Genomic DNA, 14,052 nt, shown 5'->3' with positions numbered 1-14,052 from the left:
ATCACCAATAGATCGTCGGATAGATGCAGAATATCAATAGGCGTCCATAGTAACGGCCAATCCATGGCCTAGCAAATAAACAATAACGTGCAGAGCCTCATATGCCACACACTTCTCCATAGGCACCATGCTATAATATTGACCTTGTTTTGAATTGGTCAATGAATTGACGCTTAATTTTGTATTCTGTCAATCATATGAAGCTTATGTTAATCAGCCACTCATTTACCAGCATTACATGCAGTTGTTTACAATTAACGCGTAAAAAGGTGTCTCGTAGTACACACATTTACAGAAGAAAAAAACTTGACAGGGTTACAACAGAATCACATACCTGTGTACTGTGTTGGATATATAAGATCCTTATCTGTTAATAGATGATCCAATGTGGTGGTCTCCATTTATTAATATCGCTCCATTATTGATATTCTTTCCTGCACCACACATGTACAATGAAATAATTAAAAAGTCAAATTAGAACAGCATTCCTCTTCTTCTATAATAAACAATTTAGATATTAACAAATAATAAGTATTCAGTAGCTGAAACATAATTACTTAAATATTGTGTTGAAGATGACAATGTAATTCAATTAAAGTTTGAAACAGAGTATATAAGCAGTTTTTCCTGGTTACAAGCTGATGAACATAGTATGACAGCCATGTTCATTGTACAGTTGACTCATATAGACAGGGTCCATACAGATAAGTCAAGACAAAATTCAAGGAGTTTTCCAGGACATTTCAAGGACAATTTTTACAATTTCAAGCAGGGAATAATTTTCCCGGTATCGCATCGCAATTCGCGATGTATTTTCAGCCATTTGCTACGCATATTTTTTTATGAATCGCAGTTTTGTGCGATGCACCATGCGAGATGTAAACGGAAACATACATGTTTACAATTTACTTTTATTCTCGGGCTGCTTTGCCCCGTCAATGAAATGCCACGTTACGCCGATTTTATTGACTTGTTAACACCAAGGCCAACGTGACTTTTAAACAATCCTGCACTCCCCCCCCCTCCCGCTACATCAATCAATATGCCGCCCCAGGCACGTATACACAGCCACGCTGTGCTGCGCGCTGCACGCTCTCGCGGGCTGCCTTTCTTCGCGCGACCTTTGATAATAATAAAGTGAGGATGTGATGCTCGTGGTCGAGGAGCGGATAGCTGCCCTTCACATTTACAAATCGCTAGACTGTATTTCATCAATGTTTGGATATATACGTAAACGAACAACATTTGATTAAGTTTTAGACAATTATTTTTACTTGCCAACATGGCGAGTCAGCTTTAGCTTTCACTCGCCCGGCCCGATATTATTTACTCGACATTGGCGAGCGGACGAGTGCCAAGCTCGCACGCTGTTTAAACGCTGCGGCAGCGTACAGAATCGCTAGTGTGTCCTAGCGCTTAAACTAGCTGTGCCTGTCACAGGCCGAACACAATAATACGCAAAGCATGCACTGCGGTTAAATTTGCACTGTGATTGTCTGAAAATGCCTATACAAATTTATCCAATTGCTATGCAAATGTATTTTGTATCGCACATTTGCTATGCAAATTTTTGGCTGGAAATTGTTCCCTGTCAAGTACTAAAATTCTAGCTTAACTTAATAAATCAGCTGTTTTCAGACTTAGCACTGCTTGAAAGATTACATTACATGGAATAGAGGACATGAAAACTTCTGATTCAGAAAAAAAACAGAGTGTTAACGGTGAAAGTATTCATTATGACGAGGTTAAGGAGATTAAAAAACATGCCACATCTTATAAACTTTAACTGCCTATTTTTGATTTGCTTTTAATGCAATTTCTTTATTTATTAAATTCCAGTAGTTTGAGTACTTTTCCAGGGCAATAACAACTTTTCCAGGACAATTCTGGTATAAAACACAATATTTTAAAAATTCAAGGCGTTTACAAGGAGTCGAATCAAATTCCGGACATTGCCCATGCCGTTGCGGACCATGTATACCTACATAACGTTCGTGTATATGACCGAAATTCTTTTGTCATACATCATACAGCTTCTTGCCACCCAACGGCCTTTTGCGTAAGTTGAAAATGTGAAATTGTATGGGCCTATACCTTTCGAAGACCTGTAAGTCAGTTATCCATTTTATTACAGTCATATATTATTCGGGAGTGTCTATATTCAGGCCGGTACGGAGATTACGGTACGCATATATTTGCTAATATATTGACTATCCGTGCGTCAATAAACTCAATATTCACAGAGAGTATAAGCCTAAGACATGTGGTCTATAGGTATCTAGAATTTTTAGAAATTTATATCATCTGTAATTCACTTCTTGCGCGCATATATTTGCTATATTGACTAATCGTGCGTCAATTAAACTCAATATTCACAGAGAGTATATGAATTCAAGCCGGTACGGGAGATCATTTGCATAATATATTCTAGATACCGTAGAGACACATGTCTTAAGCTATACTCTCCTGTGAATATTTGAGTTTATTGACGCGCGATTAGTCAATATATTAGCAAATATATGTGTACCGTAATCTCCCGTACCGGCCTGAATATAGACAAACCCTATATATTCAGTATCAATTATATTGTAAATACAATACAACACATTAATCATTATCATATTTGTAGCAGTGTATTTTTCTCACCCGAAATGCAATAGCAACATACCATTTCTCAGTATAATATGAAGTTTCACTAAACTTTTCATCATCAAAAACACACTTTTTCTCTTTCTTCTCTATTTTCCTCTTTTTCGCTTCCTTCCATGCGCTGTCTTCTGAGTTGCCTCTTACGTGCCTATGGAAAAGTAGATTGGATCTGTCAGTTCATACATTTAGTAATGATTTACTAAATTATACTAATAGTAATACTAATAGATCATAAACGTGAGGTAGCTCCAAGAAACGGTATTGCTAGGGTTAGAATACCGTTTTCGAAACACAGGCTGCCAGCTAAACACGTAGTTGCCTTATATTCCAAGTATCGCCAAAGAACACCACACATGTTGATATACCAAATGAATCAGTAAACGTCCACCTTCTTGAACATCAGTGCGCTACGATGCGCTGGGTACTTACGGGGTTACAGCAACTTTTTGCACGACGAATGCAACCAAATTTATGAATTTGCCACCATGTTTGCCTATCATTCCGACTGTGACTAAAATCCGCAATGGATCGAACAAAGGAAATTAACGATCTGCGGTCATCATGTAAACCACCCCTACATCCGAGAACATGTCATCTAAGGTTTTTTTACAAATGGCCCAGACATTTCTTAACATCGTTTCACTTGCTTTGGTGTGTAATTGCCTGAGAGCCATCGTACTATTTCTGTAGTATTTTCAGCGAGTCTATTCCGTTTCGGGTTTTCCGTGCCTTGCTAACATGGCGGTTAAAGCTGATTTGAAAGTTGATATGCTGTGAGAATTAGCAGATATATACCGTGAATTAAGAGATACCATTCTAGTAGAAGCAGGACAACTGTGAGTTAACGTTCATATTTTAAACAAGGGCAAGTCATAAGGTGGTAATGGAATAGTTTTATTTGAGATATACAGAGTTATTCATCTAGATCTGCAGAGGTGATAGGTTTTTTGTATGGAAGGGTGTCAGCTGTATAGACAATCCGTCGCACAGCCTGGTCGGCCTAAAACGTGAGGTAACTTTGATACCAGACTCTGTCAAACTATGTATGGAATCAATGCCTCTATTCATTGCCGTTGTTACACGACGATGTTCGAAGGCGGGTTTTTCTCATGCCGATTCTCTAAATACATTATCATATGTTCATTATATGATTATCATTATATACTAAAAGACGTCAATGTCATTTATATACGCGTGATTCAAATTTGGCTTTCGGCTCAGACCTTTTTAGAGATGGGTTCCACGTTTTTTAGCGGTGCGACATCTTCACGGGCGGCGCTATTGCTTTCTATGGACGTTACACCTATTTCCTGAGGCGTGTGACTCTTTCATAACTTCCTACGAGACCTACACAACTACTTCCTGAGGATGAACACATTTTCAGTGTCTGTGTCACTGTCAGTGGCAAGTCTTCTTTTTTGAAGTTACACAAATTCCGTCTCAAATTAGGCCGTAGGCCTATAAATATGTTTACGTAAGCAGATAAGCTTCTCACACTAACCATTCCTTTCAAGGAATGACAATTGGTAACAAGAATAGGGAATGTTTAGCAGTCTTATAGTATAATAAATCATGTCTAAGACTTCTTAGGCATGGAGGCATGGAGGCAGACATCTTGTGTTGGTGGCACAATATAGTTACGGTTTTAAAATATATATTAATAAATCTTAAGATAAAATGTATAATTGTATATTTCTTACATACCCTGTGGCTATATATGATTTATAACTGAATATTAAAATCAAATGCCGATATCTTCGTGAAATTGCGCTATTAACTACGCGCGAGACATCCGTTTTGTATCACTAACCCTACCGTCTCTGGCTGCTGCCATGGGTTTTCTTGTTTTGTGTGGAATATTTAAACATTTAAACTTTACTAAGTAGTAATGATGTCATTGTGTACCTCTATCAACTTGTGAAAAAAGGTTTGGATAGACTGGAATTAATTCATTTATATTAATTTTTGCAATTGCTCTTCAAGTAATTACCCGAAATCATCATTCAAATTGTGTTGGATTTGAAAATATAATGCGGCCTAAATGCCAAATTTGAATCAGGAAATGTAATGCACGCATAGTACTATCAAAATACTGGTAGTTGAGTATTTAAAATGTAGGAGTTACATATTATCATATGTCTACAAAGCCACCACAACACAGGTTTGGCAATAGATCACCCTGGCAGATAGTGAAAACAGTTGTAAAGTTGGAATAGTGACAACACCCACATCATGATAACAGGGTAGCTCCAAGAAACGGTATTGCTAGAGTTAGAATACCGTTTCAAACCTTGGCTGGAGCTAAACACGTAGTTGCCTTATTTGCCAAGTATCGCCAAAGAACACTACACATGTGATATACAAATGAATCAGTAACGTCCACCTTCTTGTTTAACATCAGTGCGCTACGATGCCGTGGGGTACTTACGGGGTTACAGCGACTTTTTGAGACGAATGCAACAAAATTTATGAATTCGCCGCCATGTTTGCTATCATTCCGACTGTGACTAAAATCCGTAATGGATCGAACAAAGGAAATTAAACGATCTGCCGCGTCCTTCATGTAAACCACCCCTACATCCGAGAACATGTCATCTAAGGTTTTTACAAATGCGCCAGACATTTTGTGAAACATCGTTTCACTTGCTTTGGTGTGTAATTGCCGTGAGAGCCATCGTGCAGCTATTGTACTACAGGGCTTGAAACTAACCTAAAATGTTCACTAGCCAGCAGGGCTAGTGACTGTAAAATCTACTAGCCCTTAAAAATATCTCCCAGCCCTTACTTTTCTGAAGTGCCCGCGCTGAGGCTACGCAGTGAGTAAAAATTGCCATTTGCGTGGAGGTGGGGGGGGGTGAGTGTGGGTGATCTGGGTTTTTGATTTTAGACGCTCCGAGATGCATTCTGCGAAATTCCTTGACTGTGAAAATTTAGATTCAGCATATATTCAGTATATATATATATATATATATATAAATATACATAATATATATATTATATATCAAGAGCTAATAAATACCTAGAGTGTACAACGGGAAAATAGTGCTATTTCACGGCAATATTATTCTACTTTGTATGCGGTTCTAGACTAAGTTCATGGTATTTGCGTTAAGCCAGCATTCTTTGCTCTCTAAAATAAGACAACCGCTTGTCTCTACGATACTGCCCAGGCCGAGATATTGGAGCGTAATCATGCCTCCCACAGGCCTCAGTAGAATAATATTGCCGTGAAATAGCACTATTTCCCAGTTTTTCCATTGTACACTCTAGGTGTATATTAGCTCTTGATATATATACATATATATATACTTACATATATACAAATACATCAGTACTATGTTATAAGAGCAGAATAATTCCTTATAGTAACTATTAGTCAGTCTACGGAAATATGAAAGTTCATGTTTAATTTGAACCGTTTGTGACTATCTCTACTACTCTAGTAATTCTTACTACAAGTACAGAGTTTGTTAGTAGTTAGTACAAGTACAGTATAGAGTTATAAGTAGAGTTATCCTGTTTGTGTTAGTTTGAGATTTGTATAGTTGTACGTATTGCTTAGTTGACTGAATATAAGCCACATAGAAGCGTGTTATGCTAGTGTTAGGATGAACATCGTATTATAAAAGGCTTAGCATACCAGTTACAGGAATGTAGGTAGGTTATTTTCATAACAGTACCTGACAAAACCATGACTACTATTCCACGTTAATTATAGACACAGAGACTGGATTGTATATTAACCAGGGTGATTCAACTCCGGTATAAGTAAATTTGCGTTTCTAATTTGATAGTTAGCAACCGTCAAATTGAAAATATCTTCGATTGAAAGGGGAGGGATTGTAGTGTTTAACCCTGAGGTCAGCTGAAACGTAAACTAAGTTAACTACCGGTTCCACGAACGTAAACAGAAACGCATTGCGTATATACACTGTGAGGGGATTGGCATGAGCTTGTGAATAGAGCAGCATGGTGGTTGGACCGATTTTATTGTCTGAGGTACTGTGACTGTTTTAAGTTTAGGTTTTGCAATTTTATTATGTTTACACGCGCAAATTTTATATTACTTATCACTATTTCGGTCGGGTTAGTAGTTGCTGAAAAAGTACTAGTAATATGTTATCTGGTAGGCATTCCCACTCGCCAACAGGGCTGGTCAGACCAGACATTCTACTAGCCCTTACTGATTTCTACTAGCCTCGGGCGAGCGGGCGAGCGTTAGTTTCAAGCCCTGTACTATTTCTGTAGTATTTTCTAGCGAGTCTTCCGTTTCGGGTTTTCCGTGCCTCGTTAAACATCGCGGGTAAAGCTGATTGGAAAGTTGATATGCTGTGAGAATTAGCAGATTATACCGTGAATTAAGAGATACATTCTAGTTTAGAAGCTGGACAACTGTGAGTTAATGTTAATATTTCAAACAAGGCAAGTCAAAGGTGGTAATAGAATAGTTTTATTTGAGATATACAGAGTTATTTATCTAGATCTGCAGAGAGGTGATAGGTTTTTTGTATGGAAGGGTGTCAGGCTGTATAGACAATCCGTCGCACAGCCTGGTCGGGCTAGATAACAGGGCTGCCAACATTGGGTGAGAGTGAGATGCCAGGGAGCGAAGCGACTGAGCGGGGGGTGGGTGTGGGAAAATGCACCAATTTGTGCAATTTGGTGCATACTAAAGTGACTATTTTCAGATATTGTAAGATTTTTTTTGCTGTGCGTGAGATATTTCAGCGTTTTATTCATGAAGCATGCGTGAGATATCTCAGCATTTTTTTGCTGTGCGTGAGATATTGTAAGATCAGCGTGAGAGTGTGAGATTTGGTCAAAATGCGTGAGTCTCACGGTCAATGCGTGAGAGTTGGCAGCCCTGTGATAAGCACAGCCACAGGCACTTGAAGCGTTTCAATAAAATATATTGCTAACTAAATACGAAATCTATTTACTACCAAATTCTTAATGTTTCTATACTCTTCTTTCACCTATTATTGCCGACAGTTTCCTGTAAATTCCGTCCAAATCCTATGTGCAACAAACACTGACTGCCGCCATTCCTCACGCGGCTGCAGTGTGCACACTGACACTTATATCCTATAGCAGGTAGGAAAGCGGGATCGCAAAATTCGCTCGACGCTCGCTTGATTTCACACTTTCACAGCACGAATACACATCCAACAGCTGCCATCTTTGTTTCTATGTCAAGAACATTGTTCACTTGTTATAAAAATATACTGTCTCTGTTCGTAACGAGCTGTGTCACACGAAATCACACAATGACTGACGAAATTCTCGAGTTCGCGAACCTTGCCCAGTAATGTAAATGGCTGCAAGTAAAGGTGAAAGTGTGAAATCAAACGAGCGTCGAGCGAATTTTGCGATCCCGCTTTCCTACTTGCTATATATATAAGTGTCAGTGTGCACACTGCACCCGCGTGAGGAATGGCGGCAGTCAGTGTTTGTTGCACATAGGATTTGGACGGAATTTACTGGAAACTGTCGGCCAATAATAGGTGAAAGAGAGCTATAGAAACATTAAGAATTTGGTAGTAAATAGATTTCGTATTTAGTTAGCATTATATTTTATTGAAACGCTTCAACTTCAAGTGCCTGTGATGATAAGGGTACTGTTTCAGTGCGTGTTTGTATCAGACAATCAGGGTGCAGAACGATATATAGTTACTATAACTATTTTTATTCACATAAATGCTCAGCCTCCATGATGCAATTCCTTCATTCCTATTATCCACTACAGATGGCAGCACCAGATGGTGTATGACCAGATCTGTGATTGTTACAGGTACCAATTCTGAATTCATTTTGCTGCTCAATCCTAGTTTGGGAACCCGGCCCACGGGCCCTCATTTTCGGAAATGTGATAAACAAAGCCGAGGTGCTAACCTAAAATTGGGCCCATTTTGCTACTGGGGACAATAATAACCTATTTAACCAATGCCCTGCTATGTGATGATAATTGATCCAGAGAGACATGATACAAGATTGCGTGGCACAGCTTTGCTGTTGATCTTGAGTGCTGCGCGTGGATGAGACGCGCAGTTCCGCGGGATATGAGCACGCGACCGCGGGGATGTTCAAGTATGAAGCGCTGTCCGCAGTGGAGACGTGCGCCAAATTCGAGGCCCGGCGCACGTCGCCACAGCGGTCAGCGGATGGTCTGTAGTAGTGATGTAACGATCATCGGTTGAACAGTGGCTCGAACCAAGCGCTTGGTTATCAAAATTTCCATAATCAATTTAATAAAAAATAAAAAAATCTTTTTTTTAAATTTGAACAAGAAAACTTGGAAAAGTGATGAGAATCAGTACATGTATTATACACACAGTAGTAAACAGTGCAAAACAAACAGTAAACAGGGCTAAACAAGCACATACATGCACACGACGTTACGCACACGCAGGCATTCAACACCCCGAGTAACCGATTGTAACCGATCATCGGTTACTTGGGTCCAACCGATGATCGATTACGAAATTACAACCGATTGACAACACTAGTCTGTAGTTTTAGAAGATAACAATGAAGACTTTGTTCTAAATAAGAACTATCGGCGGCTAAATAAGAGCAATATATACAGACCTTTGAATTTCTTGATTAGTCGGTCAAAGGGCTTGTTTGGGATGAGGTGCATGCCTCCGATATATCCATTTCGAAGCCCGCTAAGCCAAGCGTAAAGCGCGCGGGCAAGACGTCACACACACAGCTACGTTCATTGGCTAAAACAATCGAGTAGCACAGTCAGGGATTTTCGGAATTGTTTAATTTTAAGAAAAACTTCAATGTTCAATGAATGACGCACTCGTTCACTTCCGAAAGCGGGTAAAAATGCCAAATTTATTTTTCCACTTCGGTGCGAAATGCATCGGCCGGCCCTTTCATTATTTACGAAAAGCAAACAGTCTCGCCAAACACCTACACGCAGTAACGGGTCACGTCGTTGACGCCCCGTTCATGCCCATCAACGAAGAAGGCGGGGCTTATTCTGATTACGAAAATGCAACAGAAGGACGTAGCGCAGTGCGCTAAACAGCGTGTTATTTTCGTATTTGTGCCAAACTCTATCGTAGGAAACCGTTCTAGCCTAGCAGAATGCCCTAGTTCCTTAGATCGGCGATTTGGTGGTCCAATGGGTCCCCATATTTAAAAATATAAAACACTGGTGCGGCGTAGGCTGTGATTGGAAGACACAAAGTGTCAATCCTGGGCGCGCCTCGGCATCATGGCCGCATCACGTCTAGTGGGATTGATAATTCAATTGAAAAATGATAATTAATATGGGGGTGAGCTGACGTGTGTCACAGGTAACACCAATAGAAAAAAAAACACTCCACTGTAATGGGGGGCGAAGAAGCGATTGTAGGCTTGATCAGACCTAGACTCAGGCGCCATTATTCCTTGTATCGTTATTTTTACTTTGCCCTTTTTCTTCTACTTGCAGGAAATATTTCAAATAGTTTCTTTGTAGGCAGGTGCTGACGTCACAAGAACGAGAAAAACTTTAAAGATCTTCCATTATTGCAGATAGTGAACACTGAACAGACAGGCAGGTAAGCAATGTAAGTACAGATAAAAATGTGTAAAAATAATAATTGCAACATTTTATTTTCTTAAAATACAGTAAACTGTTTAAAGAAACATGGATGTATATATATGCTATCTTCAGGAAAAATTATCGCAAGATAAATATCTTATCTGTCTAACATACAATAGGTTGGGATGTCTTCATTTTGTGGAATTATAGCATATACTTGAGTTTTTCTTACAAAAATATTTGTTATTATTCAGACATGCATATATACTTATCCATGTAGCCTATAGCTTAACTAGAGAATTCATAAATTCACACTTGTGTAGATTTTGGCACAATTACTTCGGTTTGTGTACATGCGAGGCCCCCAGCCCTTTTACGCATGTCAGTTCCGAAATGCCATCAAAGCCAATATTAGTTTGGGACATCACATAAATCCTCCGACATGCATAAATCTCCAGCTGCGTTCACCTTTGACAATCGCAACACAGTCGTGCTGTGTTTTCACAGCTTGATGTGTACGTCTCCGAACTGATTGAGTTTTAAACCTGTGTATTGGGGTCGCCTACATCACGCGTAATTGACTGCAAGTAGCACTCGCGAATGAAGTGCCTGATTGCATTACATACATGCTAAAATTTCTGTGAAGATCCCTGACATGTTAACTGTTCATGATAAGGCATAAAATAAATTAATAGTTTCAGCTGACTCCTGTTTTTGTATGTTAGGACTCGGCAGCATGAACTTTCTGTTTGCTTCTATTTTAACTTGCCTTTGTAACAACTCAATTAAAATATAAACGTGTATTTCATTTATACAATAAATGACTAATAGTAACTCACAGAGTGTGCATGGGATTTTTATTGTGCAGGTCACTGAAGCAGTTTTAATACACAAAGGTAACAGGCAGGGAATAATTTTCCCGGTATCGCATCGCAATTCGCGATGTATTTTCAGCCATTTGCTACGCATATTTTTTTATGAATCGCAGTTGTGCGATGCAGCCCATGCGAGATGTAAACGGAAACATACATGTTTACAATTTACTTTTATTCTCGGGCTGCTTTGCCCCGTCAATGAAATGCCACGTTACGCCGATTTTATTGACTTGTTAACACCAAGGCCAACGTGACTTTTAAACAATCTTGCACTCCCCCCCCCTCCCCGTACATCAATCAATATGCCGCCCCAGGCACGTATACACAGCCACGCTGTGCTGGCGCTGCACGCTCTCGCGGGCTGCTTTCTTCGGCGACCTTTGATAATATAAAGTGAGGATGTCGTGGTCGAGGAGTCGGATAGCCGCCCTTCACAATCGCTAGAACTGTATTTCATCAATGTTTGGATATAATATATAACGTAAGGAACCAACATTTGATTAAAGCTTTAGACAATTATTTTTACTCGCCAACACGGGCGAGTCAGTTTTAGCTTTGACTCGCCCGATATATTATTTTCACTCGACATTGGCGAGCGGGCGAGTGCCAAGCTCGCACGCTGTTTAAACGCTGCCGGGCAGCGTACAGAATCGCTAGTGTGTCCTAAGCTAGCTGTGCCTGTCACAGGCCGACACGATAACACGCCAAGCATGCACTGCGGTGTAAATTTGCACTGTGATTGTCTGAAAAAAATGCTATACAAATTTATCCAATTGCTATGCAAAATTTATTTTGTATAGCACATTTGCTATGCAAATTTTGGGCTGGAAATTGTTCCCTGGTAACAGGTATATTTTGACTGATACTTGAATGATTTTAGTTGCATAAAATATTTCTGATTGTTATGATATATTTTCTATTTTTATAATAGCGATCACAGTGGCCAGAACCACATTAGCACTACTGCACAGTAGCACCTAATCGTCCTATCCACTTGTGATGCATTGAGATGGAATTTATAAAATCAATAAGTGTCAGTATTGATCAACCATTTGCAAGCCTTTAACTTTAAAAAAACATTACTGTCTAGTGATATTTTGCCCCGTCAAAATATAGGAAAAACATTTAATTAAGCGCACGTGTGCTCAAATCTTGGGGACAATTTCACCGTTTTTTGTGAATGTGAGTGCTCATTCCACACTTTTTTAACTGCCACGGGTGATTTGCTGCACGTTATGCAGTTGCTAGCTTGATCTCCTGGCATCTAGCCAAAACTGAGCTTACTGTGTCAGTATAACCACCAGCAGTAATGTCGAGTATGTGTTATCGTCCATGTGCTGATAACAGAAGGCTGTTATCTGCAAATTTGTGTGCATGGTTGCATACATGCAGCTGTTTAGATGGCTAAGCATGCGAGTTGTTGGCAGTAACTGCAGTCTTTGGTACAGTGTAAGTCATTAGGCATATAATAATAGACATTAGAGGTGCGCGGTATTACCGGTATACCGCGGTACGTGACCTATACCGGTACGTACCACGGTACTTTGTGTGGTGTAGTGGTGTACCGGCTTTTTTTAGCTATTTTTATCATATCAATTTTATTTCACTTCCTCGTCATTGCGTAGCTTTATAAATTCATCTCCGTCGATCGACACCATTTACGCTATATTCGCGTATTTCCAGCACCTATTCTATATGCCTAGTAGATAGTCTGCGCTGTTTTATTTGTACATGCTTTATTACTTCAGACTGGTTCTAGCCGTACGACACTCCTACTCTCGCTCATGTTTGTTCCAAAGGAATTACAAGATATAGCAGATTACAAGAATAACGCGACGCAGCGACTGCCAGGCGTTTTTCTATGAGCGCGGCAGCGGTGCCTTTGATAGGAGAACGGGGCACGATTGATCACGAGCGCGTAGCGCATTTCGCTAAAGCCCGCCACGAGTCCTTGACCTTCGAGTTATATTCCTCTGACCTGTTCTTGAAATCGCGGTATAATGCGGTAATACCGTGGTACTTTGGTAAAATACCCAACTCTAATAGACATCAATATTTTCCATGTCTAACCTTCGATTGGTAGTGGTAGTAGTGGCCACAATAGGAGCTATAATAATACCAGCAGAGGAACACTGTTGTGGCATAGAAATTGTTACGTATACACACTGATTATTTCAAGTTAAAACGTATAAGGAATGCTAAAAATTTGCTTTATTTGTGTATAATATATTAATGGTTTTTTGGATGCACGATTCTTAATTTAGACCTATCTTCATCTAAGTAAGGTAAATAATTACATAATCTAAGTAATCCACGTATATATAGTAAATATATCGTGTGTATATCGTTCTTGAATGCGCTGCCCCATCTAGGTCGGGAATTCCCAATTGCAAATCTGTTGTATTGCACAGTTTGACCATATTAGTAAATATTCTCAGTAGATGGCAGCACAATCGTATTTATATAACGAAGTTCATCGACTAGAGTATGTTAGTTGGGCTTGAATAATAACATAGGTTGGTATCCAATAAATTTTACCAGTAATAAAATTTGCATTGCTGATGGTCTTGGCATAATGGAAATGGACAGGTAATGGTAGATTGAAGAAAAGCACGTTGTTGTAGGTAAATAATTGAATAGTTCTGAATCCACTCAATGCTGACTCATTTATTATCCAGCACACAACAGCCGGTAGGTGTAAATCTCTTGTAGAGGAGGTGTACCCGAGTTAAAGCCTTTGAACCTGGAGTAGCTCTGTTTCAATCAGACGAATTTTTGCACATTGCTCGTTTGGATTTTCAGAAAACAAGTTGGGACTTTTCCCTGTCAAGTTTTATTTAGGCTGTGACTGATGCCTTCAAAGGAATGCTACTTGGCACTGTGAAAATTGAAATTATGGGTACTTTTAACGCAGTGGCTACGGGTACGCCAGCCGTCGGTCGTTGAAGCCCCTTTTTGGCGTTAGGGTTAGGGTTAGGGTTAGGGTTA

General features: G+C 39.6%; 1 long non-coding RNA gene across 2 annotated transcripts in view; it reads left to right on the top strand.

Annotated features, from left to right (window-relative positions):
- The window catches only part of LOC106816942, a 19,962-nt gene that overhangs the window by 1,342 nt on the left and 4,568 nt on the right, over window positions 1-14,052 (top strand). The window contains exons 1-2 of one of the 2 annotated variants that reach the window (XR_001394961.1): window positions 4,530-4,576; window positions 10,097-10,214. This is a non-coding gene — a long non-coding RNA (uncharacterized LOC106816942). Of the gene's footprint in view, window positions 1-4,529; window positions 4,577-10,096; window positions 10,215-14,052 lie in introns of those variants that run through there. The other variant, XR_001394962.1, reaches the window with a different exon arrangement.

This window comes from Priapulus caudatus, unplaced genomic scaffold, assembly GCF_000485595.1.
Source record: "Priapulus caudatus unplaced genomic scaffold, Priapulus_caudatus-5.0.1 Scaffold1541, whole genome shotgun sequence".
Classification (NCBI taxonomy): Eukaryota; Metazoa; Priapulida; class Priapulimorpha; order Priapulimorphida; family Priapulidae; genus Priapulus; species Priapulus caudatus.
The sequence above is the reverse complement of the archived record's forward strand: the minus strand, read 5'-3'. Positions and strand labels throughout refer to the sequence as shown.